This window comes from Malaclemys terrapin, chromosome 17 (assembly GCF_027887155.1).
Source record: "Malaclemys terrapin pileata isolate rMalTer1 chromosome 17, rMalTer1.hap1, whole genome shotgun sequence".
In the NCBI taxonomy this organism is placed as follows: Eukaryota; Metazoa; Chordata; order Testudines; family Emydidae; genus Malaclemys; species Malaclemys terrapin.
The window spans coordinates 18,027,720-18,042,339 of NC_071521.1; the positions used below are offsets into that span (position 1 = coordinate 18,027,720).

General features: G+C 46.8%; 1 protein-coding gene across 4 annotated transcripts in view; it reads left to right on the top strand.

Moving 5' to 3' along the window:
• The window catches only part of WHRN (whirlin), a 102,691-nt gene that overhangs the window by 1,619 nt on the left and 86,452 nt on the right, over positions 1-14,620 (top strand). The window lies entirely within an intron of this gene.

The following is a 14,620-nucleotide window of genomic DNA, read 5'->3' on the forward strand; positions in this document are numbered from 1 at the left end:
ACAAAGAGACTAAGTACCTTGCTCAAGGTCATACAGGAAATCAGTGATTAAACCTGGATCTGCCTCGTATCTTATCCACTAGACCATCCTACCACCTCCCACAGTTAAGGAAACTGAGGCACAGAGTGGCAAAATGACTTCCCCTCACCCCCCAACCAAGCCCATACAGTGATTCAGTGGCAGTGCTAGGAACAGAACCTAGGTTCCCTTTCTTACCACTAGACCAGAATGAAAAAGAAAATAGTCACACACCAGGGTTGCCGGCTGCTCAGGAACGTTCCCTGCATGCACTCCGTACAACGGCTCCCCAACCTCCCCTGAGAGCGACTGTAATACAAATAAATAAGAATGACCGTGGTGCCATAAGTCAGAGTTCACCAGCCAAGGGACTAGGTGGTGGGTATCCACAGAAGGAATTTTACAGCGGCAGCTCGCTGATGTGAACCTAACTCAGGTTCGAGTGACCAGAAGTTGTTGCTATCTGACAGCAAGATGTTTTGGTGAAATAGGTTGGTGGGCTCAATTCGGAGACTTCCCATGGCACAATAGTTGGCAATCTTAGCAGAACAGCCAAGGGGTCAATGAGCCAGACAGGCTGGTCCATAGGGCTGAGGTATGTTGGCAGAGCTGGGGAGGGGAGGTCAGGGGCTGGAAGGCTGTCTTGCAGTTGTCTGTGTTTTAGTTCTTCTGTGGATAACTGAAGCACTTTGGTTTCCAGCCCAGTCAGTTTGGTACCTTTCACCAGCACTTGCTTCTACAATCCCTTACTCCTGTGAGTAGTCACAGTGATTTCAATGGGGATGACCTGGTGAGTAAAGATTGCTTGCATAAAAATTTACAGGATCAAGCCCTTCATTTTTAAACTGTCAACTTTCCCCTTCCCAACATTTTAAAATCTCTACCCTAAAGCAAAAGAAATTTGTTCCAAGCTGAAATTTAGGTATAAATAATCTCAGGACCAGACTGAAGTTTTTAACATTTAAAGAAAAATTAGAATAAAAATGGAATCTTATCAATTTAATATGCTATTCTGTGCTCGCAAAACTGAAAGAAAATTTCTGTTGCATGGTGCAGTGATTAGAGATGGGGACTGGGTGCCAGGACTCCTGAATTCCATTCATAGCTCTGCCACTGACTCAACCTTGTATCCTTGGACAATTCACTTAAGAAGCTCTGTCTCTCTATTTACCCACTGGTAAAATGTAGATAACCATATCTACCTTCTTCACATGGATATTTTAGGCTTCATTAATTAGTATTTGTGTAAAACACTCGGAGCTTCTTGTCTGAACAGTAGTGTTCGAAAAAAAAATTTGCCAAGGGGCTATTCCATAATAAGGTCTCCTTGTGGGTATTTTGAAATGATCAGGATACAAAATGGAAGCTCAGAAATTATCTACACATGGGCTGAAACTTTTTCAAACAACCATTTCATCACATATTCAGGGGAACGGGCATCTTTCAGAGCTCTTGTGGTCCGTTGATGAAGCATGATGCGTATAATACACTTTGATGGCACTGAAGAAACCCCGCTCCTTCTTTTAAAAGGCAATCACATAACGATTCACATAGCTAGCCAGGGTGACGCCTCTGGAGATTTTAAAACTGAGTGAAATTAATGCATCGTATTGCTGTGCCGCTTTTGAAATAAACCCCAAGGAAATGCAAAGCTGAAAACCTATATGTCAAATAACGTTAGGGATCTGACTTCAAAAGACACAACTCAGGGTTAAGGTATAAACGCCATCCATAACCATAGGTGCTGGAATTAGGGGTGCTGCAGCACCCCCTGCTTTGCAGTAGCTTCCATTATATCCAGGGTTTACAGTTTGGTTCAATGGCTCTCAGCACCCCCACTATAAAAATGGTTCCAGCCCCCCTGTCCATAACTCACTGTGTTGTATGCAGTTATAGTAGGTTCCTGAGCACTTAAGAGGATCTTCTACACCATTTGAGCTGCAATGACAAAGCGAGTTAAGGATACAGTCCAGTCCTTCACTCCTTGCCCAACCTCCCCCTGAAATCAATAGAGATCAAATTCAGCCTTGGCGTAAGCATGTGCAACACCACTACAGTCAATAGACCAAATTCAGCTCTCAATTACACCAGGCTAAATCTGGAAACCTCCACCTACGTCAGTGCGTTACACCAGCATAAATGATAACAGAATTTAGTCCAATGGGCCAATGCCAGGGCTAATTGGCCCTCGGGAGTTTAAGGTGCACAAGAATTCAGGCCCAGAGAAATGTGTGCAATTTTTCTTCCTGTGACTTAGGGTTATTGCTGATATAAAATGTGAGCAGAGTTTAGTACCAGCTGGGGTCCTTTCCTAGCACAAAAACATAAATCACTCTAATAAGATTCCCTGAACATTGTCTTGTCCAGAAGTTTGCTTTAAATTATTAGGGGAGAGTAGCTTTCCTTCTAAAGCGGTCTGATTAAAGTGTGCTTTCCAGCCTTCTGAGGGGTATTCGTCTGGTTCCCCATTCAGTTGAAAAGGAGTATGCCTTCCCTACTGCATTCTGATCTTAATTGTCCTGCAGCGAAAATCCACTCTCTGTGTCTGGAGACATCAGTATATGCAAAGCATGCTACCGTAAGATAGGAGTAATCAAAGCTCATTCTTCAGGGTACAAGGTGACCACCACAGGAGTCAGGAAGGAATTTCCTCTCTAGTCATTCTGCCATTCCCCTCGCTTGCTGCATTTATGGGTTTCTTTCCATCTTCTGAAGCATCACATGTTGACCACGGACAGAATCATAGCCTGCCAGTGGTCTGATCCAATATTGCATCTGCCAGATGCCCAGATTACACAATGATGGGTACTGTACAAAAGCATAGGCAAACCGTCCGTCATTCAGATAAGATAAATAAAAACATAGGTTCATGGAGTCTATGAAATGAATTCAGAGAGTGACTAATACATACATCTCAGTAGGCCAAGGTAGTTCAGTCACTTTTACCTTTTTTTAGCATCTGATCCTGTATCTGACCTTGCAAAAATAATCTAGTCTTTCCTGCATTCTTCCACGAAGGAAGCGAGAGACCGAGTCTGACATGAGGCAGTTCCTCTTTCTATTGGCTGCTGTCCCCATAGACAATCCGTGGAATAGTAATTATTTCGAACGAGTCTTACAATGACAGGATATCCTGAGAGTGGAAACTTGGCTCCAAGATAAGACTGCCACGAAGCCAGACAAAGGAGACATAAATTGATGAGTTACATACCATTCCACCTGAAAATTTACTGTTGTGCCGTGACTTGGATATTGGACTGAAGCTCTTTTAGTGTAAATCTGATATAAGTAGCTAGATTACCTGAGCACTCCCAATCAAATTCACGTAATGACTGGCTTCTTAACCCAGTGCGAGCGCTGAGGGTTTATGCCTAGCCTGCTCCGTAGTCTGTATGTGTTTCATCCAAATCAAAATTAAATGACTTCATTACAATTGTCGCTCCAACGCTCTAGCACTCAGGGGCTTATCAAAAGCACATTGTAATTTAAATCATACTCTAAGTGAAGACGTTTGCATTGTCTCTATGCTTTCTAGCGCTCACCTGGTTGTGTTTACTCTTGCTACAGTATATCCTTGGTATTTTAGCAACAGACAAATGAGTGTATGTTTCACTAAGCCATAATATTTTGTCCAAGGCACTTTCAATTCAAAAACAATGTGCGCTATGTATCACACAAGGAGACATTTCTCCTCTTCACTTATTGTAGGGTGAACCGATGTCCCAATATTTGGCGCTTTTTGTTAAATAAAAACATTTTATTACCTATCTATTACCCTCCACCCCCGTCCCGATTTTTCACACTTGCTATCTGGTCACCCTAGCTTATTGTCAGGTTCTTATTTTGCAGCTCAATTGTTTCAGTTTGAAGGAAACAGATAATTGGGCCAGATCCTCTGCGGGTGTAAATCAGCAGAATTCCAATGAGTCCGATTCCAATCGAAGCTACACCAATGTAAATCTAGAGTAACTCCACCAGAATCAATGGAACTGCATGGATTTATCACAAAGGATCTGGCCTGATGAGTTTGATTCTGATCTCATTCCTGCTGGCGTGGATCCAGAGTAACTCCACCAAAGTCAGTGGACCCACCCTAGATTTGCACCAGTGTAACTCAGATCAGCATCTTTAAAAGGATTCTGTGATCTCCTTTCAGGGATAAGGAGCCAGGGCAGAGGCTGTGATGAGACAGATCTGTGCTGGAAAGCAAAATAAATACAGAATACAGTAGAGCGATGTGACCGCTCACAAGTAGCCTATCCTTTTAGCAGGTGTGTTCCCCTTGTGCAGTTCTGTCTGAGAAGACTTGTTTGTGATGGAAGAGGCTCTGGTGGACAAAGGGTGGATTTTATCCATTTGTTCTTGTTTGCCTCAGTTTGGTACACAGGGTTTTAATTCACTCTGAGATGTTCTTTTCTTCTCACACTCTGCCTCTGCCAAGCAGGCGTTTAAAAAAAAATCAAATCAAATCTCCTTTGAATTATTTTTAACAGTCTATTCACTTGGATACACAAGGCAGCAAGCCGGGCAATCTTTTCAAAGGCTATAATATTCCGTCCAAGTTATAAAGCGCTCCGGCTGCTGGTTCTCTAGTGGGGTACCGTGCAGCATTGCTAAGGCACTGCTGAGACGCGACAAAAGAGACATGCTGATCTGAAGCTTGAAAATATATTTCGAACAATCCTGCCTGCCAGACAATTTAAAAGAACACGAGCCTCATTTTGTCGTTTCTGGTTGCTGCCCAATTAATCGATTAGCATATTTGACACTCCTTCCTTGCTACGATTGATAATCGCCATTGCATTGCACCAGACATTCAGCTGAAGCCGTTTGTACGGATGAGTGTACTCTTTAACCCTCCGGATGCTTGCATTTTCCAGACTGCCAGACAAATGACTGGTGAGGCAAGATAGATAGACAGAGCTCCCCGTTTCCCCAAAAGGTATCAGGCTTGTTCTTATAAAAGCTTTTACTCATACAGATTGTGCTGGGCTCGCTCATCTGTACATTTTAGAAGCTGGTGTACAAACCAGTGGCCCAAACTGAATCTCTAGAGTGGTTGCAGTAAGGATAAGATGGATGTGAATAGTAGGATGACCATTCATCTGCCCCGATAATTAGCTGGAGGCGACATCTGAATCCTTGGTAAATGGATCTCGGGTGGGTGCAGGTTTGTTTGTTTTTTAATTGCACTACAACAACAACAACAAAATCAATACAAGGGGAAAAATGATCCCAAACACAGACATCTAAAAAAATAGCCTTGGGCTTCTGCTCTGTTTCGCTCTCCTGCAAGCAATGTACATTTGAATTCTAGCAGCATGCTGAGCTCACCGGCGGACAGGGGAATCAGAGTCCCCAGGATTTTCCAGTCGAGGAGAGGGGATGGGTTGGCTATTTGAGTCAGAAACGTTTGTATTTTAACTTTGTTTTAATGCTCTTCAAAGGCAGAGGCCACTGGCAATGATGGAGCATAGCGCCGGCATATTTTCCCGCACAGCTCTGCTGATGCAGCTCCCAACTGTCCCCCTCTGCTATAGTCCTGAGCCACCAATGTGCCACAACACTGCCCTGAGAGTCAAGGGCCAAGCTACTCCTGAGCAGAGACTGTGACAAACAGGGAAGTGGGTTTTTTTGGTGGTGTGGACTAAGCTGAGATGACAACATTCATCTTATCTAGGACCTGGGGGAGGATTTGAACACAGGTCCACAGAAATGCTCCAGCTACGGAGAGGAAGGCTGGGCTTGTTGCTAATATACTGGCATGGGACTCAGGAGATATAGGTTCAATTCTCTGTTCTGCCACAGGCTTCCTGCAAAACCTTGGGCAAGTCTTTTAGGGTCTGCTACTCCTTTTAATTACACCAGCAAATCAGGAGTAACTCTTGCAATCGACAGAGTTACACAAGTGTAAAAGAGGTAAGGCCCTACGTCTCTCTGTACCCCAGGTTCCCAGCTGGAATATAAGGCTAATAATGCTTCATTTCTCCCACCTGTTGTCTCTCTAGTCTGGCTAGATAGTAAGCTCTTCAAAGCATTTGTGTACACAGTACCTGGTACATTAGGGGCCAGTAGGCAATGCTGGAATATAAATGATAAGAAAATCCTGTGACATTCGCTGGAATGTCGTAAAGAAACATTTCTGCATCAGTGAAGAAATACACAAACTGACCCAACAGAGAAACTTCTCTTTTCAGCCCAACTATGTATTAGAAGAAAATTAAAATGTAGGGTGCAGAATAATTCATGGATTAAATTCTTTATTTTCTCTGCCTCCCCCCCCCCCCCCTTCTAGTTAGGCTGACGGATTTGGGGTACTTTTCTCAATGTCATGCCTACACAGAGAATTACAGAAGTCTAAATCACTGGCAGTCTCATTTAAACTGACAACACATTTACTAGAGTTGTTTTGCTTTGCTTCTTAGATGGTGCATTACCCGAATGTTCCTCATTGACAAATGCAGAGTGCACATATTATCCCACCGTAAAGAAAATCAACAGCTCGTGAATCAGGGATCCACCTAGAATACAGAGACATCAATGACCCCATTTTCCTCTCAGGCCCACAACCCTCACTATTTGGGCTTAAAATGTTGCATTCTGCACAACACTGGGAAGGGAGCCAGCAATAGAAAGGGCTGTGTGGGCTGCTGGTAATTAGACCTGATTGATTTTCTTTTTTAAATGGAAAAGGACTTCATTTTCCATGAATTTGCTTTCATTATTTTCTGTTTTGTTCAATGAAAAACCAAATACCAAAAAATGTTGCATTTGGGTCCCCCCCACCACACACACACACTAGAATTTTTCCTTCCCCCCTTTTCTCAGCAGCAGGAGAAAGGGAAAAGAAAAAGGGAAGAACTGGGGAAAAAATAGAGAATGCCAATGTTTTGTATTATGGTCAAAAATCCAGTGTGGGGTGTGTGTGTTTGTTTTATTATTGTATTTATTATTTATTATTATCATTAAAATTTCAAACAAAACAAAAATTCTTTTCAAACGTTCAGTGAAAAATCCTCCCTAGTCTTTGACTAGCTGTACTGGTGATAAGGATCCACCGGGCAGTTGTTCCAGGCCTGGGCATCAAAGAGATTTGGGGTAGTGCCAGAGTCTCTGTACAGCAGCAGGGCTGGGCTAGCGTCTTCTACTGCAGCATGCAGCCAGGTTCTGAGGTAGCCAGGGAGAACGCCCTAGGGACCTGGAGCTTTCCTCGGTCATCCTCAGGTGCCTACACCTAGCAAAGAGGTGGGGATCAAACCTGCCTACACCCCACACTGGGCCCTCTAAAGGCCTGTGAACAAATGTGCATATATTTACATAAGTATGTATGCTCGTTTGCATGCATTTGCATGTTCACCAACTATTTGAAAACCAAAATATATTTTAATTTCCACATTTTTCAGGGCCAGATTGGCTGTTTCCTCCTGTATTGACTCCAGAGGCTCCTTAAAAAAATGGAGACTTCACCTGACGTCCCCTGTCTCTGTCCCCCATTGTGATTTTTCCCTCTGTCATTTCTCACTGCTCGTCCTCCCCTGAGAAATCTCAAGTCTGCCTCCTCTCTGTGTCTGCTCCCCCATCCCGCACTCCTATTTCTGTCCCCAGCTCTCTTGCCCCATCTCCTTTGTCTCTGTCCCTTCCCAGTTGCCCATAGCACACACACTTCAGGCACAGGGCAAAAGGGAGAGGCCAGGCTCCAGTGGCAGCTGGGAGGGAAAGCTGTGAAAAAGACTAAGCTCTGGCCAAGTAAATCCTGAAGCAGCAGAAGGCAGCGATGGGGCTGGGGCAAAGAGTGGAAAACCCGATCCTTCGGACAAAAGCCGGGGGCTAGGCTGCTCTAGTGGGGGGCCACAGAAATTAGGGTGAATGGAGGAGACACAATGAGGGTACTGACAAGAGGGATTGTGGGTGCAGCTGAAACCCTGTGGAGAGGTGGTCAGAGACAGGTCCTTCATGGGAAGAGTCAAGGCCGCAAAGGCACTGGTCCGGCCCAGAAATGTGTCAGGCCCTGTGTTCATGATACAAACCACACTCAGAACTGCTGTAGTAAAGGATTTCCCCCGGCCTTGTCCTTCAGGCCCCGCTGGAAGGGTATAAGCTCAATTCAGTTCATCGCACTGCCAGACAGGTCCAAGTAGCTTGAAGACTCTGGGCCCAGTTCTGCCATCAGATATTCCCACGCAGGTCACACGTGAGCCTGACGGACGACTACAGCCCAGTCACACAGCTGGGGCTTGCTGGGGCTGCAGTACTGATCAGGATGGAGCCAGACCCCCGCTAGGTTTGGTTTGCTTCTTGTCTCTTAGTCATTTTTTGGCATTGGTGAAAGGTGCTGGGCTGGCAGCCCTGGGGAACGGAGGCCTCTCTTTCTGCACAGGTACAGGATGGGCCGTTTCAACTGCCTCCACACAGCCCTGCCAAGAGGGAGCCTCTCTAGAGGGAGAGCAGCCTCCATAGGTCATTCATAGGCTGCCAGTAAGGGAGGCAGTTAGTGATAACTGAGACCCAGTCTGGATAAGGCTGTGGGTTCTACCCCTGCCTTGGCCACCCACCTGCTCTGTGGCCTTGGGGAAGTTACTTCATTTTCCCTCTCTTGGCCTGTTTCTCCTCCCGCCCTTTGTCTGATTCACCTATTAGACTCCAAGTTCTTTGGGACAGGGAGTGTCTGTCGTATGTTCGTGCAGTGCCCAGCACAAAGGGGCTCCAGGCTCAGCTGGGACATCTAGTTGCTGCTGGGATACTATTAATAATAATTGTGTTCGCTCTCCAGGGAGCAGGTCTCAGGCCCCTTCCCCCTTTTGTATGCCTGGATTGTCTGCTCCTCCCATCGGCACAGAGGGGCGCTCTAAGCCACAGGCAGCAAATGGTCTCATTTTAAAAGTACATTTCTTTCCCACCCTCCCACCTGTCCTCCATAACAATGCTGGAAGCTCCCTCTGTGATATTGACAATTGGTTGTTCTTGTCCAGCCTAATTGGGTCCAAAGGGCCAAGCGTCGAGGACATTCAGCTATTTGATTCACCCGTCTCTTCTAATAGGGACATGCCAGGAGAATGCAGGAAACAGTGGTTGTGCAAACTTCTGCGTGTTGTTTCTGCCATGTGTTAAGACTCGATCCCTTTCTTTCTCTCCCTCCTTCACTCTTTCATGCCCGATGTTTCTATTTTGAATGGAATCAATGCAAAACTGTGTGGGAGTTTTTCAATTATCTAGAACCTCAGCACTAGTCTTTGCAGTTTGCAAACGGGGGATAATTACCCAGGCAGAGGAATGCACTCCTACCCTCTGAATAGCTCAAGAAACCAAACAGGTCTGTTATTGATAGAAGAAAAGGTGGGAGGGGAAAAGGGGGAGATAGAAGGATGGCCGTGAGTTAATGCTCCTTGTATCCGACTGTGTTCTACAGCAGTGCCACTAACCAAATGAATTGGAAATAGATTGCTCATTTCATTAGCAGCGAAGGTAAATGAGTGAGCCGCAGCCGTGTGAGATGGGCCTTTTATTCAGGCTGCCAGGAAACGCGTTGTGATTAATGGCCATTGATTTATGACATCTGCATTCCTGCTGAGGGGCTTATGAGGGCCAGGGAGAAGTTTTAAGAAGGCTTCTCTCTTTCAGCTTCCTCAGAGCGAGGACTGGTCAAGAAAAGAAAAAGCAGGGAGGAGAAGGGAAACAAATTCTGTCGATCTCATTAGGCACTATTGACATAAATGGATTTCCCCAAGGGATGGAATAAGTCAGAAGATTGATCCTAGCAAATAAAACGCTGTATTGCAAATCCATTTAATAGCGCCATGCAGCAGGCAGGGTATTTATATTAATGACTCGTTAAAGCTAGAGATTTTGGGGGTAAATAGGCTATTTTAAAAGTGCTTTAAAATAAAAGAAATCTACTTAAATCATGAAAGACGGAATAGACAATTAAAGAATAGAGGGAATCAATAGCCTTATAAAATCTGTCCTGTCCCTGTCTTTGGCACTTGCTTGCCATAATAATACTTACGGATGATTAGTGTCTGCTTCCCGGCTGTGATTTTTGTAAGGGTGGTCCCCTGATGCTACCATTCTCCAATGCCACTTGACTTGTTTCCTTTAGCTCCTCTCCCTACACACACACACACTGTCTGACAGACTTGCCCAGAGCCTTTCATCTAACGGTCTCAAAAGCACGTTACAGGCAGTTTGCGCACTAATGAAAGGCAGCTGCCTCTGGGGTGGATCACAGCAGCCAACAGCGCACAGCAAGTTGACACAACAGTTTGAGAGAGGAAGTGAAGGAGTCTGTATCCAGTAGACACTGCAGGGGGAAATTAAGGAGGCAGAAGTATTTTAATTTACTGATCCAGCCAAAATGTACTAGATGCTTTCCAGACATAGAAAGCACACCCTGTCCTGAAGAGCTTACAGTCTAAATGTTGTAATTACCTAAGCTATTCTTTGCCCAATAGTATCACTACTTTCAAAGGCTGAGAGAGAACTTAATGACTTTAAGAGGACTGCACCATGGTTTTTCTTCAGATACTGAGCCTATGTAAAGGTTCTCCACCATGGTCTCTCAACCTGGGCCTCACAACCACCTGCCCTTTCTTAGATGAAGAAGTAGATCCCCAAATCTTTCCCTGTTGTAACATGGAGTCATGGTGTGGAAAACTGAGAACCACCAGCTTACCTCATATCAGCCTCAATGCCCCAGGGAATACAGTTGTTGGTTGGCTCCTGCTTGCTCTGTCTGATTTCTGGTATCGATTTCAGTCTTTTCCAGCCACGAATGCTCGGTTAAGGGAAGGAAGGCTTGTGACACAGCTTTAAGATTTGGGATAAGGTCAGAATTCAGCTCTGGTGTGAGGAAAGCTCTCTTGCAGTCCATGGAGTTGCACCAGTTTATGTCAGGACTGAATGCCACCCCATGAAACTGGCATTTTTCAAAGGCTGAAAAAATCTTGAGTGGGAAAGAGGAGAGCCCCAGACCCCATTTGGCCTCAGGGGTTTAAGGAGAATCTGGATGGGCAGCAGCTCACTATGAACAGCCTGATGGCACCAGCAAGGAATCAATCTGTTCAGGGTTTGGAAGCCCTTGTTGTCTAAGAATCAATGAGCTCCCGGAACCTGCTGATGGGAAGCTGGACTTCTGGACAGCTGTTCCTTTCCCTTTCCTGTTTCACACCGAGAGCAGTCTGTTGACCTTTCCTTTGTCTCATCCCAACCTCTCACCCTCTTTGCCAATCCAGGCCTGATCTGTTCCAGCTTCAGGAGGTGTGAGTCCTGCTGCAAGGCCCCTGCTGATCATCTGCCAACTAAAGAAGCTGCATTGGTGGAACTTGGCCACAACCTCCCCTCTACCAGGGACCCAGTGCTGCCCCCATAACCCACGCCCAGTCAGGCCCCCTAGGCCTATGCAAACACTCATGCCAAGGCAATCCCTGCCCCAGAGATCTTACAGTCTTGGGTACAACCGGTGGATGAAACCAACCAGGCACAGCGGGGGATGGAAGATGAGCTTCCCACTTGCTGACATGTAGCAGAGAGGTCAAGAGCTGGCCGAGCCTGGGGAATGAACCCTTCTCTTTTCTCTGGAGATGGTCCCCCCAGCCAGGGCCAAGACACTTTGGCGGGGAGGTGGCCTGGCTGCTCCCCATGGGGTGCCTGTTCTGTGGCTCACTGAAAGGCCTTTGGTGCCAGGGCTGTCAACCCAGCCCCTTCCCACCAGGGCTGAATCCACTGAAAGATAAAATAAAGAAGAGAGAGGGATACAATTCCTGCTTGCAACATGTCTGAACAACTGGGCTGAGATCAGGCACCACTCACAGTCAGTGGATGGTAAGAAGCGCAGGGAAAGGAAAGCGATTACTGCAGGAACTGGGGGTCTCCCATCCACAGGGCTGACTTCGTCCCTGTGACATACTGAGGTTGGTACAGACTTAGGGTCAATTCCCAGCTCATCCACACACTTCCTGCGTGACCTTGGGTAAGTCACTTAGTCTCTCCGTTCCTCAGTTTCCCCATCTATGACAAGGAGGTAACATTGCTTCCTTTCTCCCACCCTTTGCTTTGACTGTCAGCTCATTGCGACAGGGACTGTCTCTCATTGTGTGTGTACAACGCCCAGCATGATGGGGCCCTGATCTTGACTAAGGCCTCTAGGTGTTCCTGTCACCTCAGTGTCCACAGCCCATTGAAAGGAGTGGGATCCCAAGGAGGTAGGCTGGCACAGGAGTTCGCCCTGCAGGACCATATGGAGCAAATGGGCATTCCGATTTGTACGACCCTACCCTGGTGTAACCGAGAGGAGACTCTAGCCTGCTCTATGGGGGGAGGGATAGCTCAGTGGTTTGAGCATTGGCCTGCTAAACCCAGGGTTGTGAGTTCAATCCTTGAGGGGGCTACTTAGGGATCTGGGGCAAAATCAGTACTTGGTCCTGCTAGTGAAGGCAGGGGGCTGGACTCGATGACCTTTCAAGGTCCCTTCCAGTTCTAGGAGATAGGATATCTCCATTAATGTAACGCTGGGTACCTAGGGCTCCATTCATTGGTGTCCAATGGCTCCCTGCTGGCATAAAGGGGCGGTCCCCAGGGAATTCCCCTGAAGTCAAGGGTGTGTCTTGCTGGTGCAGTCAGTAGCTGAACCTCTGCTGTCCCCAGTGCGGGATGTTTGCTGGGTTTGTTCCCAAGGAACAAGGGCCTCGTTAGAACTTTCCTTTCCTCCTGATTATTCCTGGCTATCTCGGTGACCTGTAGGAGCAGGGGACAGCTGAGCACCTGTTAGGACAGCCCCTCTAACCTACCCCAGGGGCCGAATCAATCAACGACTGGCCCAGCATGGGGTGGTGTAAAGTCACCATTGGCCCTGGAGTCCAGGGTTGTAATCTGATGCCGTAACCTTCCTGGGTACCTCAGAACAGAATCCGGCTGTATGTGTGTTGGAATGGGGGTATTTCGTACTCCCTTGGGCCCCTTGAGGGCTCGCAGAACGACTTCTACCACCATTGCCCTTTTTCTGTCTCAGCCCATTTGCGCTTGCCTCCTTCTGGTTCAGTGGCTAAGAACAGCTTCCATTTACATGGCGCCTTTCAGCCCAGACAGCGTCAAGGGGAATCTTGTGACAGGACTTTCGCTTCACATCTCATTCTAAAGCTGTCACCTCCTTGCCTCCAGAACGCAGCTCAGTGCCGAACGAGAGGGAAGAGCACCACTTGTGAAGCACCAGCACCACTCCCTGTAGCTCCTTGCGAGGCTCCCATCCGCATGTCAATCAGGGACAGCTCTGTTTAGCGTGTCAGAGCTACAAAAGAACTCAGCCAGCAGTAGTACATCTACAGGCTGCACTTCATTACCTTGGTCGTTTGCATTAAATTGCACCATTAAATCCACTCAGTGTCCCCCTGCTGAAGCGGTAAAACATGACAAGCCCAGGGTGGAATTAAATAATTTATGGGCGCAGCCTTGCCCGTGATGGTGGCTTTGAAGGTGGCCGGATGGCCCGAGGTATCCTTTGGAGGAAGTCTCCTCCACTGGTGCGACACAGCTGTCAAAAACAGCTGTCAGGAGTAAGTGAGGGCTGTTTTACCTCCTCTTCCTTTGACAACTTTCAAAAGGCCTCAGGTAACATTTTTTCAGTGAATAAGAAAATTACCTGCAAACTTTTTCCCTGGTAAAAAGTAAAGTCAGCCACCCCCATCTTGATACTGAAAACTATTGAGAGCACTGATGGCCATGCACATCCAACTGGAATGAAGAGAATAAATGAGGATGGACAAGGATGTGATGGGTTCCCCTCCTCCAGGGGTGCCACTTGGGAACTGAGGTACCACTGAGCCCACCTGACCCACCAGCCAGGGCTCCCTTCAACTGTACTGCCGTGAGAAGCTGCAGACACGCTCCCGGTCTCACACTTTCACCAGCACACACGTAGGGACACACCCAGCTGTTGTAACATGCAAACAGGCTTTCTGACTAGCCCCTGCCTGGGAAGGCTTCAGCCAAGGAACTGCCCAGTTACTCAAGCGCCCACCCCCCTCTAGAGTGCAAACCCCAAATTAGACCATCTTGCGCTGCACAGGGAACTGTACAGCGTAAGCTCATGAAATTCGCCCCCTCCCTCAATGCGGAGAGGAATATACCCAGCGTTCTGCCCCCAGTTCGGATTTCCAGGCACACTGATTTAAGACAAAACAAGACAAGTTTATTAACTACAAAAGCAACTGGGTCTGCCATGCTGGGGCAATGTAGTGCAACAAAGGGACATCCAGGTAAACCCTGATTCTGCAGAAGTCCTTGAAACTGCAGCTTTTGGGACATTGAGGTGGGAGCTAGAAAAACAAACGGGGGGTGAAAGTAATTTGGAAACAAATTTCAAACAATATGGAGCATTGGATACATGGGGTTTGGCAAGTCTAAGATTTCCCCAGCGACATCAGATCCTGGGCTACTAAGTCCCACATCCCTGCCCCTAGCCGGGGCCAATACAAGGTACTTCTGGGGAAAGCAAAAGAAAAAATCCTATAATGCACATAGATGATCGTGCAATGCAGCGGGGGGGATGGACCCAAGGGTTCTTTATTATCCCGATTCTGAAAGCACGAGCTATGATAACTCACTTGACCCA